The 18632-nt window shown below is 37.1% G+C and overlaps 1 non-coding gene across 1 annotated transcript; it reads right to left on the bottom strand.

Annotated features, from left to right (window-relative positions):
• Window positions 1-8071: 8071 nt before the first annotated feature.
• Window positions 8072-8179, bottom strand: LOC112209304 (U6 spliceosomal RNA). Its single transcript, XR_002944050.1, has one exon. It is a non-coding gene; the product is annotated as a U6 spliceosomal RNA (small nuclear RNA).
• Between the last annotated feature and the right edge of the window lie 10453 nt (window positions 8180-18632).

The following is an 18632-nucleotide window of genomic DNA, read 5'->3' as shown; positions in this document are numbered from 1 at the left end:
CATGTACAAAAAAAAATCCATTTGTAAATGTGGTACTATATGGTTCCAAAACTTTTGACTCTGTGGTACCCTATGGTTCGTTCTCCGGTTTGGCACATCTTTCTCCTATCATGTCTGGTTTCTTAGGTACATAATAACATAAAATAAAAATGATCCCTCCCAATCTGACTTTAACGAAGAGAAAGGCACCTGCTTTGCATGTGTTGTGTGGTGGTAAGGGGTGGGTACAAATTCTCAACTATGACTGTGGTCTCCAGTTACATCACAGTTAATAAATAAAAACAATCTGCTTGCATTGTCCCTCCTATTGGATGGCTGGGCAGATTCAGTGCTGTTGCACAGTCATATTTTATTGGACAAACTAAGTTGTTCTAGGTTTTCAAATTGAGTTATGGGGAGAAATATTGGGAAAGAGTTTTGAACTTGGACAAACTAAAGCTTGATTTATTGTTTTGGGATTTTACTTCTGACTCCAGGTAATTGTATATTTTGATAAGTTTTTGAATGTGCCTTTGATTTCTTTTGATGAGGTACAATTTTCCCAAATATAATTTTATGATAATTATTTTATATTTTGCAATTGCTTTGTTCCTTTCCTTTTGTGAACTCTGTTGCCTTTTTTAAACTTGAAAAAAAATTGAATAGAAAGAATACATTTCTGGTTGAAGAATATGTGATTAATAGTAATTCAAATGTTCTAAGAAAAACAAATCTTGATTATTTACCCCACAAATTCCCTTGAATCACTCACATTGAGACTGATGTTATGTGTTTTATGTTATTTTTTAAAGAAGAGATTGAGAATGATCTTTTTGTAAAAATGTCAGCAAATATACCAAGTTGGGTAAATTTACTTTTTAAATCTTGGACATGTCTATCTGACCTAAATTCAAGTAATTGCTATTACTTCTTGAATGTTACATTTAGCATTATTTATGATGTTTGTTTCGATTTATAGTCTCATAAAGGATCCAGCCTTCCCTTCCCTAAGGAATTCAACTCATCTCTCCTGGTGGGCATTCCATATCATCAGCGGTTGAGTTTTAATAAATATGGATAGACAATTTAGAGAAAAATGAAAAATATTTCCTCAAGTCCTCTAAAATTCACAGATTCAAATCTAAATGAGAAAAAAATTGATCATTTATACATTATCCTGATTCCCAATCTCATTTATCTTTATAATAAAAAATATTTGATAGAAATTCATGCAGGGCTAAGCTTTGTTATTTATACAAGCGTAAGTTTATATTTAAGAGGCCAGGGAGAAATATAATGAGAATACATTGTTTAATATGATTGTAAATTTTTCTCTTTTTGCTAGATTTCGAGTCAAACTTTTTTTTTTATTATACTTTAAGTTCCAGGGTACATGTGCACAACATGAAAGTTTGTTACGTATGTATACATGTGCCATGTTGGTGGGCTGCACCCATTAACTCGTCATTTACATTAGGTATATCTCCTGATGCTATGCCTCCCCACTCCCCCATCCCATGACAGGCCCCAGTGTGTGATGTTCCCCTTCCTGTGTCCAAGTGTTCTCATTGTTCAATTCCCACCTATGAGTGAGAACATGCAGTGTTTGTTCTTTTTTTGTCCTTGTGATAGTTTGCTGAGAATGATGGTTTCCAGCTTCATCCATGTCCCTACAAAGAACATGAACTCATCCTTTTTTATGGCCACATAGTATTCCATGGTGTATATGTGCCACATTTTCTTAATCCAGTCTATCATTGATGGACATTTGGGATGGTTCCAAGTCTTTGCTATTGTGAATAGTGCCACAATAAACATATGTGTGCATGTGTCTTTATAGCAGCATGATTTATAATCCTTTGGGTATATACCCAGTAACGGGATGGCTGGGTCAAATGGTATTTCTAGTTCTAGGTCCTCGAGGAATCGCCACACTGTCTTCCACAACGGTTGAACTAGTTTACAGTCCCACCAAAAGTGTAAAAGTGTTCCTATTTCTCCACATCCTCTCCAGCACCTGGTGTTTCCTGACTTTTTACTGATCGCCATTCTAACTGGTGTGAGATGGTATCTCATTGTGGTTTTGATTTGCATTTCTCTGATGGCCAGTGATGATGAGCATTTTTTCATGTGTCTGTTGGCTGCATAAATGTCTTCTTTTGAGAAGTGTCTGTTCATATCCTTTGCCCACTTTTTGATGGGGTTGTTTGTTTTTTTCTTGTAAATTTGTTTGAGTTCATTGTAGATTCTGGATATTAGCCCTCTGTCAGATGAGTAGATTGCAAAAATTTTCTCCCATTCTGTAGGTTGCCTATTCACTCTGATGGTAGTTTCTTTTGCTTTGCAGAAGCTCTTTAGTTTAATTAGATCCCATTTGTCAATTTTGGCTTTTGTTGCCATTGCTTTTGGGGTTTTAGACATGAAGTCCTTGCCTATGCCTATGTCCTGAATGGTATTGCCTCAGTTTTCTTCTAGGGTTTTTATGGTTTTAGGTCTAACATGTAAGTATTTAATCCATTTTGAATTAATTTTTGTTTAAGGTGTAAGGAAGTGATCCAGTTTCAGCTTTCTACATATGGCTAGCCAGTTTTCCCAGCACCATTTATTAAATAGGGAATCCTTTCCCCATTGCTTGTTTTTGTCAGCTTTGTCAAAGATCAGATAGTTGTAGATATGCGGCATTACTTCTGACGGCTCTGTTCTGTTCCATTGGTGTATATATCTATTTTGGTACTAGTACCATGCTGTTTTGGTTACTGTAGCCTTGTAGTATAGTTTGAAGTCAGGTAGCATGATGCCTCCAGCTTTGTTCTTTTGGGTTAGGATTGACTTGGCAATGCAGGCTCTTTTTTGGTTCCATATGAACTTTAAAGTGCTTTTTCCAAATCTGTGAAGAAACTCATTGGTAGCTTGATGGGGATGGCATTGAATCTGTAAATTACCTTGGGCAGTATGGCCATTTTCATGATATTGATTCTTCCTACCCATGAGCATGGAATGTTCTTCCATTTGTTTGTGTCCTCTTTTATTTCGTTGAGCAGTGGTTTGTAGTTCTCCTTGAAGAGGTCCTTCACATCCCTTGTAAGTTGGATTCCTAGGTATTTCATTCTCTTTGAAGCAATTGTGAATGGGAGTTCACTCATGATTTGGCTCTCTGTTTGTCTGTTATTGGTGTATAAGAATGCTTGTGATTTTTGCACGCTGATTTTGTATCCTGAGACTTTGCAGAAGTTCCTTATCAGCTTAAGGAGATACTGGGCTGAGACGATGGGGTTTCTAAATATACAGTCGTGTCATCTGCAAACAGGGACAATTTGACTTCCTCTTTTCCTAATTGAATGCCCTTTATTTCCTTCTCCTGCCTGATTGCCCTGGCCAGAACTTCCAACACTATGTTGAATAGGAGTGGTGAGAGAGGGCATGCCTGTCTTATGCCAGTTTTCAAAGGGAATGCTTGCAGTTTTTGCCTATTCAGTATGATATTGGTTGTGGGTATGTCATAAATAGCTCTTATTATTTTGAGATACGTCCCATCAATACTTAATTTATTGAGAGTTTTTAGCATGAAAGGTTGTTGAATTTTGTCAAAGGCCTTTTCTGCATCTATTGAGGTAATCATGTGGTTTTTGTCTTTGATTCTGTTTATATGCTGGATTAGGTTTATTGATTTGCATATGTTGAACCAGCCTTGCATCTCAGGGATGAAGCCCACTTGATCATGGTGGATAAGCTTTTTGCTGTGCTGCTGGATTCGGTTTGCCAGTATTTTATTGAGGATTTTTGCATCAATGTTCATCAGGGATATTGGTCTAAAATTCTCTTTTTTGGTTGTGTCTCTGCCAGGCTTTGGTATCAGGCTGATGCTGGCCTAATAAAATGAGTTAGGGAGGATTCCCTCTTTTTCTATTGATTGGAATAGTTTCAGAAGGAATGGTACCAGCTCCTTCTTGTACCTCTGGTAGAATTCAGCTGTGAATCTGTTTGGTCCTGGACTCTTTTTGGTTGGTAAGCTATTAATTACTGCCTCAACTTCAGAACCTGTTATTGGTCTATGCAACTTCTTCCTGGTTTAGTCTTGGGAGGGTGTATGTGTCCAGGAATTTATCCATTTCTTCTAGATTTTCAAGTTTATTTGCGTAGAGGTGTTTATAGTATTATCTGAATGTAGTTTGTATTTCTGTGGGATTGGTGGTAATATCCCCTTTATCATTTTTTATTGCATCTCTTTGATTCTTCTCTCATGTCTTCTTTATTAGTCTTGCTAGCAGTCTATCAATTTTGTTGATCTTTTCAAAAAACCAGCTCCTGGATTCATTGATTTTTTTGAAGGGTTTTTTTGTGTCTCTATTTCCTTCAGTTCTACTCTGATCTTAGTCATTTCTTGCCTTCTGCTAGCTTTTGAATGTGTTTGGTCTTGCTTCTCTAGTTCTTTTAATTGTGATGTTAGGGTGTCAATTTTAGATCTTTCCTGCTTTCTCTTGTGGGTATTTAGTGTATAAATTTCCCTCTACACACTGCTTTGAATGTGTCCCAGAGATTCTGGCATGTTGTGTCTTTGTTCTCGTTGGTTTCAAAGAACATTTTTATTTCTGCCTTCATTTTGTTATGTACCCAGTAGTCATTCAGGAGCAGGTTGTTCAGTTTCCATGTAGTTGAGTGGTTTTGAGTGAATTTCTTAATCCTGAGTTCTAGTTTGATTGCACTGTGGTCTAAGAGACAGTGTGTTATAATTTCTGTTCTTTTACATTTGCTGAGGAGTGTTTTACTCCCAACCATGTGGTCAATTTTGGAATAGGTGTGGTGTGGTGCTGAAAAGAATGTATATTCTGTTGATTTAGGATGGAGAGTTCTGTGGATGTCTATAAGGTCTGCTTGGTGCAGAGCTGAGTTCAATTCCTGGGTATCCTTGTTAACTTTCTGTCTTGTTGATTTGTCCAATGTTGACAGTGGGGTGTTAAAGTCTCCCATTATTATTGTGTGGGAGTCTAAGTCTCTTTGTAGGTCTCTAAGGCCTTGCTTTATGAATCTGCGTGCTCCTGTATTGGGTGCATATATATTTAGGATAGTTAGCTCTTCTTGTTGAATTGATCCCTTTACCATTATGTAATGGCCTTCTTTATCCCTTTTGATCTTTGTTGGTTTAAAGTCTGTTTTATCAGAGACTAGGATTGCAACCCCTGCTTTTTTTTGTTTTCCATTTGCTTGGTAGATCTTCTTCCATCCCTTTATTTTGAGCCTATTTGTGTCTCTGCACGTGAGATGGGTCTCCTGAATATAGCACACTGATGGGTCTTGACTCTTTATCCAATTTGCCAGTCTGTGCCTTTTAATTGGAGCATTTAGCCCATTTACATTTAAGATTAATATTGTTATGTGTGAATGTGATCCTGTCATTATGATGTTAGCTGGTTATTTTGCTCATTAGTTGATGCAATTGCTTCCTAGCCTCGATGGTCTTTACAATTTGGCAGGTTTTTGCAGTGGCTGGTACCAGTTGTTCCTTTTCATGTTTAGTGCTTCCTTCAGGAGCTCTTGTAGGGCAGGCCTGGTAGTGATGAAATCTCTCAGCATTTGCTTGTCTGTAAAGGATTTTATTTCTCCTTCACTTATGAAGCTTAGTTTGGCTGGATATGAAATTCTGGATTGAAAATTCTTTTCTTTGAGAATGTTGAATATTGACCCCCACTTTCTTCTGGCTTGTGGAGTTTCTGCTGAGAGATCAGCTGTTAGTCTGATGGGCTTCCCTTTGTGGGTAACCCGACCTTTCTCTCTGGCTGCCCTTAACATTTTTTCCTTCATTTCAACTTTGGTGAATCTGACAATTATATGTCTTGGAGTTGCTCTTCTTGTGGAGTATCTTTGTGGCATTCTCGGTATTTCCTGAATTTGAATGTTGGCCTGCCTTGCTAGGTTGGGGAAGTTCTCCCATATAATATCCTGCAGAGTGTTTTCCAAGTTGGTTCCATTCTCTCTGTCACTTTCAGGTACACCAATGAGATGTAGGTTTGGTCTTTTCACATAGTCTCATATTTCTTTGTGGCTTTGTTCGTTTGTTTTTACTCTTTTTTCTCTAAACTTCTCTTCTCACTTCATTTCATTATTTGATCTTCAATCACTGATACCCTTTCTTCCAGTTGATCGAATCAGCTACTGAAGCTTGTGCATGTGTCACGTAGTTCTCATGTCATGGTTTTCAGCTCCATCAGGTTATTTAAGGACTTCTTTATACTGGTTATTCTAGTTAGCCATTCGTCTAATCTTTTTTCAAGGTTTTCAGCTTCTTTGCCATGGGTTCCAACTTCCTCCTTTAACTCGGAGAAGTTGGATCATCTGAAGCCTTCTTCTCTCATCTTGTCAAAGTCATTCTACATCCAGCTTTGTTCCATTGCTGGTAAGGAGCTGCGTTCCTTTGGAGGGAGAGAGGCACTCTGATTTTTAGAATTTTCAGCTTTTCTGCTCTGTTTTTTCCCCATGTTTGTGGTTTTATCTACCTTTGGTCTTTGATGATGGTGATGTACAGATGGGGTTTTGGTGTGGATGCCCTTTCTGTTAGTTAGTTTTACTTCTAACAGTCAGGACCCTCAGCTGCAGGTCTGTTGGAGTTTGCTGGAGGTCCACTCCAGACCCTGTTTGCCTGGGTATCAGCAGCGGAGGCTGCAGAACTGCGAATATTGGTGAACAGCAAATGTTGCTGCCTGATCATTCCTCTGGAAGCTTCGTCTCAGAGGAGTACCCAGCTGTGTGAGGTGCCAGTCTGCCCCTACTGGGGGGTGCCTGCCAGTTGTGCTACTCGGGGGTCAGGGACCCACTTGAGGAGGCAGTCTAGTCAAACTTTCATAGTTTAAAGGAAATCATATAGTCAGAGAAAGAGATAGAAATGACCGTGGGTTCCGCTAAATGTTTTGGGTGTTGGCTATGCGCTAGGAACTGGGCAATTTGCTTTCCATATAATTTATCTTATTGCTCCAATATCCCAGTGAAGATGAGTGCCCCATTCTACAAATGATAAAACCAAGGCACGGTAAGGTCGGGTTTCTCACAGGATTCTTTTTCACTTCTCTGTAGAAGCAAGTGGTATGATTGAAGGTAGGGAAGTCCAGACAGTTAGAAACGGAACACTAGTTGATCAAAGTGAAAAATGCAAGAGTTGATACAAAACTAGTGAATCCTACATTAGGATTTCAATTAGAGTCCCAGTAAGAACTACTCACTGTCCCTTCTGCTTGACCTTGAGGCTCTCTGAAGGACCAGTAAGTGTTTGGATTCTCTTGATCCAGTGAAGCCTTCCAGAGTTCCTGGCCATAATCCCTAGAGCCCTTTTCTTGTACTGGCTGAAAACATTGAGCTATGGATTTTTATTCCAGAATAGGGAGCTCAAAGTCATATTTCAAGTTGCATGTGTGGATATGTGTCCTGTTGGGGAAATGTGAACTCAGATACCCAGGGCAGGTATCAGAGCAGCTTGGAACATTTTTGTCCTACTTTTTCAGCATAGCTTCTCCTTCCCAAGTATGTGTGTACAGCATCTGGCCCTTGTTTTCCTAACTATCCTTCCAACCTCGTGTTTTTTGGCTTCTCCTTGGGAAGTACAAGTTATTTGAATTCTGAAGAAAATCAGGAATAATTTCCTGGCTCTTGTGGGCCGCCAAATGATGTAGTTTTTGAGCATCTACTTCACAGCATATTTCTGGGACAGTCTGCAGAGAAAGGTCCCTTCTATATTGCCACATGACGATAACTACCTACATTCTTTTTCCTCAACAAAAGAAGCTTCATGATAGCTGGGTAAAATCTCCTTCCAAATAACATAAAAGAAATTTTGATACTGTAAAATATCTGAATAAATATTCAATACTATACATAGCTTCACTAAATTGTATACAAGGCAATGATTCTGACTTTTATCATTGTTCCTCTTTGTTTATGGCATCACTACATCTGACCAAAGAAGATGTGAACTCATCACACAAAACTCACTCAATGGTGCAATGTATATATTTTTTTCAAGATAACATAAGTCTTTTATTGTAAGTCCGTTTATTTATGTTACAATGAGAGTATCATAAAAAACAAAATTATCTTATTAATTTAAAAACATATGGGGTGCTTCTTGAATTTGTGTGTAATTCTTGTGCAAAGGCCACGCAACTCTTTTTCTGTATCATTCCAATTTCAGTATATGTGCTGCTGAAGCAAGCACAACATGTATATTCTTGTTTATGACATATATGGATTTTCTGCATAATCAGTTTTACCTCATCACTGAGGAGGAAAGCCCTATATATTTAAAAAGGGAGTACCATGTTTATACTGGGAAAGAGAAGAAAAGACACAGTAATTCATGGAATACTTAATGATATAAGTGCTGTGTGAAGTGTTTTATACAGATTTTCTCTTTTAGCCTTTATTTAAAGACTATGAGCACATTTTAGTCTTCCCATTTTATAGATTAAAACTTAACCTAGAGAGGTTACATATTTTCTAAAATCCAAGTTGAGAGAATGAATGAATGAACTAGAAAAGAAACCTAGCTCTATTTATGGAAAAATTTTATGATTTTCATACTAAACCATGCTACTGCTCCCCTATATAATTTATTTATTCATTTACTCACAAATATTTATTTACTACCTACTTTATGGCAGACACTATGCTAAATTATAAGGACAGAGAAATTATCAGTATATGTTTTTCAATGGTAGAAAAATGACAATTAAAATTAATTTTAAAATACTGTGATTATTCTTTGAAAGGAGGAAAGATCTCTTCTTATATATTAATATCCTAGATAAATGCAAGAAAGTTTTGTTACACAGTAAAACTTTATTCATAGTAGTGATTTGTGATGTATCACAAACGCTTCTTGCTACACTATTGTATGATTTAAGAGTATTTGGTATGAACTGCTAGACAGCAAGATCTAGTTTATGTTTAGATATATTGATTTTTCCAGACTAGATGTTGTTTTTTAAAAATGGAACTTTTAGGAGAGCTGTATTTGAACTTGTTACACATGAGTCTGAATTCTGGTTAAGCAGAGAAATCCATCTTAATGGAGGTAGGGTTGAGAATTGGAACTCTAGGTAGTGGCTCTCCACACCAGTGGTTCTCAAACTGAAACATGCATCAGAATATCATATGGGGGTTGTTGAAACACAGATTTCTGGCCTCTTGCCCTGCTCCTGAAATTTCTGATTCAGTAAGTCTGAGATGGGGCAAAAAAATTTACATTTCTAATAAGTTATATTATATTTATATTTCTAATAAGTTCCTAGGTGATATTGATGCCATTAACCTGAAAAAATTTATATTTCTAATAAGATCCTAGGTGATATTGATGCCATTAACCTGAGGACCACACTTGGAGAATCATTGCTCTATAGGAAATATTTTCATAACTTCTTATACAGAATAGGCAAAAATGGGAATAGTTGATATATTCCCTGGGCCAATTTGTTCTGACCACTACCAACTTTTGCCTTGGCCTCACTCATGAGATCTGATGACCTTTCAGTTCATGCATTAGGAGCCAAAGAACTCACAAGATGAACATCAGTAATCTCCCTCTTTATAAAATAGTTTAATTTTATTTTTAAGTTTTTTGCAGATATGATTTAGTTTGTTCATTTATGCATTCATTAAAATTAAGGTAAACTTCAGAGGACTTTGTTAAATGAGAAAATGTAGAAAGTTATATAACACAATTTTCCCTGTTTTCTCAGGGAAGTAAAAGCCAGTTGCACTAAAAACATTTTGAGGAAACAGATATGTATGGGGTGATTTGGTGCACATCTGTGGTACAAAGGAAATTTTATTAACTTCAAACAGAATAAGTGAACTCCAAAAGGAGTGACACCTCTTCACATTGCAGAGGAGCAAACTGTGTTTTCTTGTACCTGGCACTTAATCCAACCATCAAACCCAATGGGCATGAGTTTTGCTAACTTGAGTGAAGTGATAACTAAACATTTCAAACTCAGACTTGAATGTTTTGGTATAAAATATAAAGTGCATTCAGCTGAAACCCTAATCTACAGCATTTTGATTTTTTCCCCCTTGATTTATGTTTAGTACTTTGTTAGAAGGTTTGCTTTTCATTTGATTCCACATGGATGCAATGTTTCCTGTCTCATAGCCAAAGTCAACCTTTTAAGGTCTATAGGAGTGTTGTAGGCATATAAATTTTAAGAAGTAGAGAGAATGCTAAAATTCAGGACCACCTAAATTGCCAGAAGCAGCTTTAGAACCACACAGGTCAGTCAGTGTCCAAGTGGTCAAAACAAAGACTACTCAGGGCAGAGGCTAGGAAACCTGACAGTCGCAAAGCTTGTGGAGTAGCGTTCCTCATAATGGAAGGCGAAATGAGACATCAGTGTAATCAGTGAAGGTTAAACAGACCTGGGATATATTAGTCATGGATCTTAAAACAAAAAAAAAAGTGGAGGGGGGGATGCTTTACACTACTTAAAGAGATTTCTGCAACCTTATTTCTAAAGCTTGGCAGCCTTAGGAGGTAAAGAGTCTAGTTCATAAGGCCAGAAATTATATGCAAACTTTTAAAAAAGTTCTTACCTTGGCTAATTGAGATTGGAATGCTGAAACAGTACTATGGAAGAGAGCCATGTATGAATAAGATGGAATCAAGTGGCTCTTCTGGGTTCATGTAATTATTTTCTTCTTGTGGTTATGAAGATGATTGATGATTGATAATGAAGTTAAATTATAAAAACTCACCTTGCCTTTTGATTATATTCTTTTTGAGATGGAGTCTCACTCTGTCACCCAGGCTGGAGTGCAGTGGCACAATCTCAGCTCACTGCAGCCTCCGCCTCCTGGGTTCAAATGATTCTCCTGCCTCAGCCTCCCGAGTAGCTGGGACTACAGGTGCGTGCCACCACACCCAGCTATTTTTTTTTAATTTATTTTTTTTGGTAGAGACAGTGTTTCATCATGTTTGCCAGACTGGTCTCGAACTCCTGACCTCAGGTGATTCACCTGCCTCAGCCTCCCAAAGTGCTGGAATTAAAGGCGTGAGTCACCACACACAGCCATTTTTTGATTATATTCTTATTAGATCTTTCCAACATTTCCAAAATTTCCAATGTGTACTATGTGTAATGGTTTATAAACAAAGTCTGTTATTGCTGATATAGAATTGGAGGCAGCAGATGCATTTGATAAACAATTTTAACACTTTTGAGAAAAGAACTTTGCAACATAATAAAAATTACAGCACCCAAAGAAGAAAATTTGTGGATCCCATTAAAGCTATGTAAAATCCACAAATAATTCTTTTGAATTATCCCCCTAAAGAGTCATTTAATTTAAAAGGAGAGAAAAATGCTTTTTATTAATTTTCATCACCACACCTTCCCTGCCCCCATTCAAGAATGTTGGAATCAAAATGGGAAAAAAAACTGGAATGTTTACTACAATATGTCCAAGTATTTGAAGGGTCTTACCAAAAGTAATGAAACTGTCAACATGGTTTCTTGTAAGTTTATTATGTGTCTATGAACTGGCAAATGTAGCACATTTGTTAGAAGTTTTCTAATATTCACCTTCAGAGTTCCTTTGCTGAAAATAATTCAGAAAGTCAGAGCTCCAGGAGCTAAACTGGAGTTTTTATTGATCATCAGGTGTCAAGTACTTAAAACTGACTTTGCTCCTTCAACTAGTCACATCCTTCAACTAGTCACACAGAATTAGGTTTAAACAATTTCCAGATCATTTGCCTTTATATTTTTCAGTTTCCTTGGAATTCTCAGCAATTTCTTGTAAGATTTCAAAACTTATGCTTAAGAATAAAAAATGTAACAGAATACAGGAAATTTTATTTTTTGAGCACTGACACTTTCGTTTTATAGCAGTTACTGGGGGTGTTGACCTCTTCCTCAGAAATAGCAGTAGTGGTTTAATGAAGATTGTGAATGTTTCTTAGTTTATGTCTCACCCCAGCCAAAATTAGAAAGTAAGTTATTGTTCTTCTATCCAGTCTTCATTTTATCCCCTCAGAAATATTCATACTATTTTATCACTAAGTATTTCTTTTTGTTTTCTAGGCTCATTACATAGGCTTGATCTCCCTGACCTAATACTCTTGCATGAAACAGGTCTTAGAGTATTCATTTGGCCAATTCTGTTGGCTTCATGATGTCCTGCTCTCCCAATGTTGTGCCACTCCTGGCCTAGTGCTTTTTTCAAAACCTGTAGGCATCTAGGGTGTCATTTTCTCTTCTGTTGATGTGCTACAGGCACATTTAGGAGGATGGGCCCCAGAATACTTAAAAAAAATACTTTCAATAGAGAGATAACAAGGTATAAGTATGTTGTGGTTGTTCAAAACATACTTGTTGTATAAAATTTCCTGTTTAATGCTGGAGATAATGCATCTTGCCTTTGCACCTAACTCAAGTGGGTATTTTAATCTATTCAGGTAGGTTGGATAGTGCCATAATTCAGTGCCATGGAAAAGACTTTCAGGTAGGGTGAAGAATGCCCTACCGTCAGGCTGCCTACCAACTTTTCCAACATATTTTAACTGCAGCCTGCTGATAATTCCCTAAAGATTATGGGAATATAAAGAGGTTATTTTGGATTAAGTTACTCGGTCCTTATTCTTAGAAAGTCATATTATACAATGTCAACAAAAACTAGAAGCAAAACAAAAGAGAACATATGGGATGCTATAGGAATGGATAGCAGAGTGATCTCATCTCTTTAAGGGGTCAAGGAAGGCTTCCCAGGGAAGAAACATCCATAGTGAAACCTGAAACATAAGTAGATATTAACAAATGAACTCAAAGGAATCCAATATTGCAGAATCATAAAGTCAAGGGGTCATGCATTTTAGATGAGACTGAAGAGAAAAGCAGGGACCAAGGATCACAAGGTCTGATAAGCTTTGTAAAGAAGTCTATTTATCTTAAGGGAGAGGGAGAACTATTGAAAAACTTTCAACTGGCAATGACATGAATAGATTTGCATTTTAAAGGCTATAGTATCCTCATGCTGTGCTGTTAATAATAAACACTTTAATGCCAATTAATTCATAATCCTCTTTTACTAACCCATACATTAAATTATTACATAGCAACTACCGGGTAATGAGAAGAAAAGACAGGCTGAATGGTGGAGTCTGGGGTGACAAGAAGCATCACAAGATATGAGATATAGGGAAAGAGGGAAGCATAGAATGATATACTTGGGTGAATGAAAGAAGGAAGGGAGGACAGAGAGACCTAGAGGAAGGTGAGCAGACAGGCAGTCAGACCAAACAAGGTGCTTTCGCATTCATGCACAAACTCTTTTAAGTCTCACAATCCATTTTGCAAAAGAGAAAACTGAAACTCAGAGCAGTTGACAGCTCAAGAGAGGTAAATTTGCCCAAGATCACATAGCAAATGGCAGGGCTGGAATTTTAATTTAGATTCTTCCACTGTATATTCAATGCCTTTTCTGATAAGGAATCTTGTCTTTAAAGTTGGGAACATAACAAGAGTGAGTGGAGGTATAGTCTATATTCCAACATATAGCTAGAAGTTAGAAATTACCCATTGTCATAAATTTGCCTGTGATTACCCCTCATTGTGAGACAGATATTCAAAATCAAATGCTTGCAACCCAGTGGAAGAACTGTATGATGTTCTTTACTGAGTGAATCCTTGTGTGATTTTCAAGGTAGAAAATGATTAACATTTCAATGTTCTCCCCTTCCAAGGATCTATGTAATACTGTGTAGACTGTCAGCTGCTGAACCACATCCAAATTTCCTTTTTGTATTCAGCAAGGCTATGTCATTTCTTGTTTAGTCAGTTGTTATTTATTATTAATTTTATAAATATTTATTGAGCCTAATGTAATCCAGGTACTGTTCTATGTGCTGGAAAACATCAGTGAAAAAAACAGAACATCTTCTTTGTTCTCATTTATTTAGTGTACTTATATATTTTAGTCTTTAATTACTCTGTGTCAAACAATAACACATTTAAAATTGACTTAAACTTTCCATTTTTAAATTTCAAAGGCTTCCATTTTTTCCCCTGCCCCCACATCTAGTTCCAGAATATTGGGATTGGCAAAAATGTACATGCTATCCATCAATACACTTGACATTTTGGAGATTTTGATTCTTCCCTCCTAGATTTCATTGTTAAAAAGGAAAGAGAAGTGAAGTTCTTTTTATGATTAAACATGCTATGACTCTTAACAAGTATTTACCTTCTGATTCAATCCTTGCTTTTCCTTGTGTCATGATGTTCCTATATTCTTATTCTCCTTAGGCAATAGTGAAGACATTTTGCTGTCCTATTATGTCTTTATTATTATTATTATTATTATTATTTATTGAGACAGAGTCTCACTCTGTTGCCAGGCTGGAGTGCAGTGGTGTGATCTTGGCTCACTGCAACCTCCGCCTCCCAGGTTCAAGCAATTCTCCTGCCTCAGCCACCCCAGTAGCTGGGACTACAGGCATGTGCAACCACGCACAGCTAATATTTGTATTTTTGGTAGAGATGGGGTTTCACCATGTTGGCCAGGATGGTCTCCATCTCTTGACCTCGTGATCCGCCCGCCTCGGCCTCCCAAAGTGCTGGGATTACAGGCGTGAGCCACCGTGCCCGGCCTTATGTCTTTTTAATATGTGGTGTCTGCATTTGTAGCATGAGTGATAAGGAGCACAAACCAAATCTTGGAATTTGATAAAATACCTTCTTTCTAAACTATATGAGTTCATTTTCAGAGAGGTAATGTAACCATCCCAAATACCTGTCATTTAAACAACAAGTTAATTATTCTCTAAGGATACATATTATAGCCGATATATTTTATGGATAACCAGAGATGGCTTCTAAATTGTGATGATTTCAACCATATTCTGTCTTACTTAAGTTTCCAAACGGTGACATTTACCTCATTGTTATCCATCATCATCATCTATTTCTATAGATGTCCTATAGATATCTATTCCTATCTAGTCTGTCACCTTATTCCTATATTACTTCCAGAAAGGAGCATTCAGACATTGAGTTTATGTTGAATTGACATATTTATCTATAGTTCCTGACTCCAACTACGAAAAAAATAATCCTGTAGATTAGAATATAGTTTTTTGCAGAACTAAAAGGCATTAATCCAAAATAACTCCTGACCTTGTATTCATTGGTTGGTAAGGTTTGGAATACAATGACTTCTCCAAGAGCTAGTAAACAAGGGAGGGATCATAAGGCTAGTTATTGACTAGATTGATGGCTGTAGGAAAAATTCCAGATTGGTTGCTTTCATTACCCCACTGGTTGTCAATTGCCACATTTGTTGATATCACAAATGTGCAGAGTAGCAAGAAGATAAGATGCCCAGAAAATAGAGGAGAAGAATACTTCCTTGACCTTTAGTTTTGCTGAAAAATTGTGCTAATATCTTTCTGGATGGAGTATTGGGGCTATATTTCTGATTACAGATGAAGAGAGGAAGCATGATTAAAGGCATGTAAAATGGAGCATGTGTGGAGAGCATTCGTGACAGCCCTTATAGGCTTGAGCTCTGTGATGACCAGAGCTACACATGATAATCTTCAGTGGATCTGCATCATGATTTTATACAAAGGTAAGGAAGTGGTTTTTTTCTTTTGATTTCATTTCCAAATTGAACATAATCAACATTGTTATTATTTTTTTTGCTTGTAGGGATACACTGGCCAGGTATCTCTGAGAACATCATGTCCTGGTGCCTAGGTCTTTTTCCTGACATTACAGAGTTCAATATGCTTTATGTACAGTTGAGATTTTCATTCCCAACTTTTAAGCATATTGTTACGGAAGTTTAACTGCTAGTTTTCGCTGATTTATGTAATTTCCTAAAATCCATTTGCAGTTATTCCCTGCTACATACTGAGGAAAAGGAAGAAGGAGGAATAGATAAATCTAGCGTCTCTCTTGAAAACCACAGTTTATGCAATGGCCATTGTTTGATTTGTCTACTCTTTTTTTTTTTTTTTTTTTTCTTTTTTTTTGAGATGGAGTCTCACTCTGTCGCCCAGGCTGGAGTGCAGTGGCACGATCTCAGCTCACTGCAAGCTCCTCCTCCAGGGTTCACGCCATTCTCCCACCTCAGCCTCCCGCGTAGCTGGGACTACAGGCACCCGTCACCACGCCCGGCTAATTTTTTGTATCTTTAGTAGAGACGGGGTTTCACCGTATTAGCCAGGATGGTCTCGATCTGCTGACCCCGTGATCCGCCCGCCTCGGCCTCCCAAAGTACTGGGATTACAGGCGTGAACCACCGCGCCCGGCAAATTTGCCTACTCTTAATCTGAAATATAAAATCATCTTCCAAGGGATAGGGATTCTACTTACTTATACTGAAACGTCGTCATGGTCTCTTTTTGTTATTACTATTGTTGTTTTATTTTGTCTTATGTAATCAAGAACAAGAGAAGTAATCATCCTTAGCTGGTTGCCTCAAAAAAATTTCAAGAAAATTGTGTTTTCTTAGCCGCGTGCAGTGGCTCACACCTGTAATCCCAGCACTTTGGGAGGCTGAAGCGGGTGGATCACTTGAGGTCAGGAGTTAAAGACCAGCCCGGCCAGCATAATGAAACCCCATCTCTGCTAAAATAAAAAAAAAAATTAGCCAGGGATGGTGGCCTGCACCTGTAGTCCTAGCTACTCAGGAGGCTGAGGCTGGAGAATCACTTGAACCTGGGAGGCGGAGGTTGCAGTGAGCTGAGATCGTGCCGTTGCACTCCAGCTGGGTGACAGAGAAAGACTCCGCCTAAAAAATAACTAAATAAATGACAAATAAATACATAAATAAATAGAAAAATTATGTTTTCTTTAAGAGGGGTGAGGCAAACTGGGGTGGGCACACAGAAGAGTGACCAGGATAGGCAGGAAACATGGTGTCTTCCCTCTTGAGAACAGTGGAGGAAACAGGGTTGATTAGTCTAGAGAAGCGACTTGCTGCAAACTTTCATTTATTTGAATGGTTCCTATGCAGGAGAGGCCTAAGGCTTAACCTTGGACCGCTTCAGAGGATAGGATTAGGACAAAAAAGTGACAATTATAGAAAATTTAATTTGAACACATTAAAAAATCGGTTTATTTCTATTGGTTTGAAATGTGAAAAATGGAAAAGGCTGTCTTGAGAGTACTCTCCTAAATGAGTACATAGCAGTAGTAGTATTTCCCACACAGAAGCTGGGAAGCTGGCTGACAACTTCGCTGGACTGTGCTGAGGAAATTCATACATCAACTTGAGGGTTAAATAGATAACCTTGATGGTCCTCTCCAACTCTGAGATTAAGTGTGCATTAATAATTCTTATGTAGCAACTGAAACAAGATATTAAGAGACTTAAAATATTTATTTTGTGAACTCTTAAAGGGCACTCGGTGCTCAATAAGATGTTCACTTACTGGGAGTGAAGCATTAGACAAAAGACTATTATAAGACTTCTTTGAAGAATATCATTGTCCTCTCTATTCAAAGGTAATTATTTTGGGCAATATTTGTGAAATAAAAGGTAAGTTTTTCAGGCAGTGTTCTTCATTCATGGTCAGGAACAGCTTGCTTTTTGTCTAATGATGCTAGCTCATTTCTCCATACTCATGTGTCTTGCATTGTGGTCAACAATGATCATAAAATGAGCTCTTCTGTCTTTAGAAACTTCACACTACACAGATCCATCTGTTCCTTTTTACCTAAGCCGCGTTGGTCCTATGGCTTCCAGCTGTGTCTCAATTGCTAATTCATTCTTAAAGGAGATGGGTTGGCTAGATAACTTTAATAGCCTTGTTGATCATTCTATACCCTATGTTGACTTAGAATTATACGGTTTTCTCCAATTTAACTTTTTTTTTTTTTTCTGGTAATCTTTTCAGCTAGCTGTATTTTCTTAATTTTCAGATAAATTAAAAATAGTACATTCTTTTCTTTTTTTGTAGATCCCTATATATGCTTTAGGTAATTGACAGCTTCTTGCATTCTGTATGAAACAAGCTTCATTCTTTTTCTGATCCTCCAATGAAAACAATAAAGCCAAATATTTAAGCAATTAAAATATTAAACTTGCTCTGGTTTAGTTGTGACATTAAAAAGTGCAAATATATGAAACAAAATAAACATGACTTATAATAAATTGAATTCTCCATCTCTGTGCAACTGGCATTAAAGGGAATACAACTTCAGCTATTATCTCTACTTACTGCTTTGTGAGCAGTTATCATAATAACTGGAAAATTACTCTTTCATCTCTTGATGTTTTACAAGTTAATCATTTAAAAATTTGTCTAGACATATATGACATTTATTTTTCATGGTTCTCAAAGACGTTGTCAACAGAAAGTCTCAGTTATTGCACATTTTATTTAATTGTTTGCTTGATTATTTCTTCCCTTCAATTCTGTCTGTTATCTCCCTGGGCATTCCTACTAAATAGATGACGTCTAGATTTCAACATAATTAAGAAAATATGAGAAACTCTCATATTTTAATCACTCGTGCTTATAATGATCCATTCAGGGAAAAATCTAGATATGTATAATAAGTACATATGTGTGTGTTAATGCTTAGAAATGAGACTAGGATATACTGCAATATATTAACAGTAATTAACTTTGGACTTTTTAATAGGTCCTTTTTTATTTTATTTTA

The sequence above is a fragment of the Pan troglodytes genome, chromosome 4 (genome assembly GCF_028858775.2).
Source record: "Pan troglodytes isolate AG18354 chromosome 4, NHGRI_mPanTro3-v2.0_pri, whole genome shotgun sequence".
NCBI classification, from domain to species: Eukaryota; Metazoa; Chordata; class Mammalia; order Primates; family Hominidae; genus Pan; species Pan troglodytes.
This window is presented reverse-complemented; position numbering and strand designations above follow the sequence as displayed.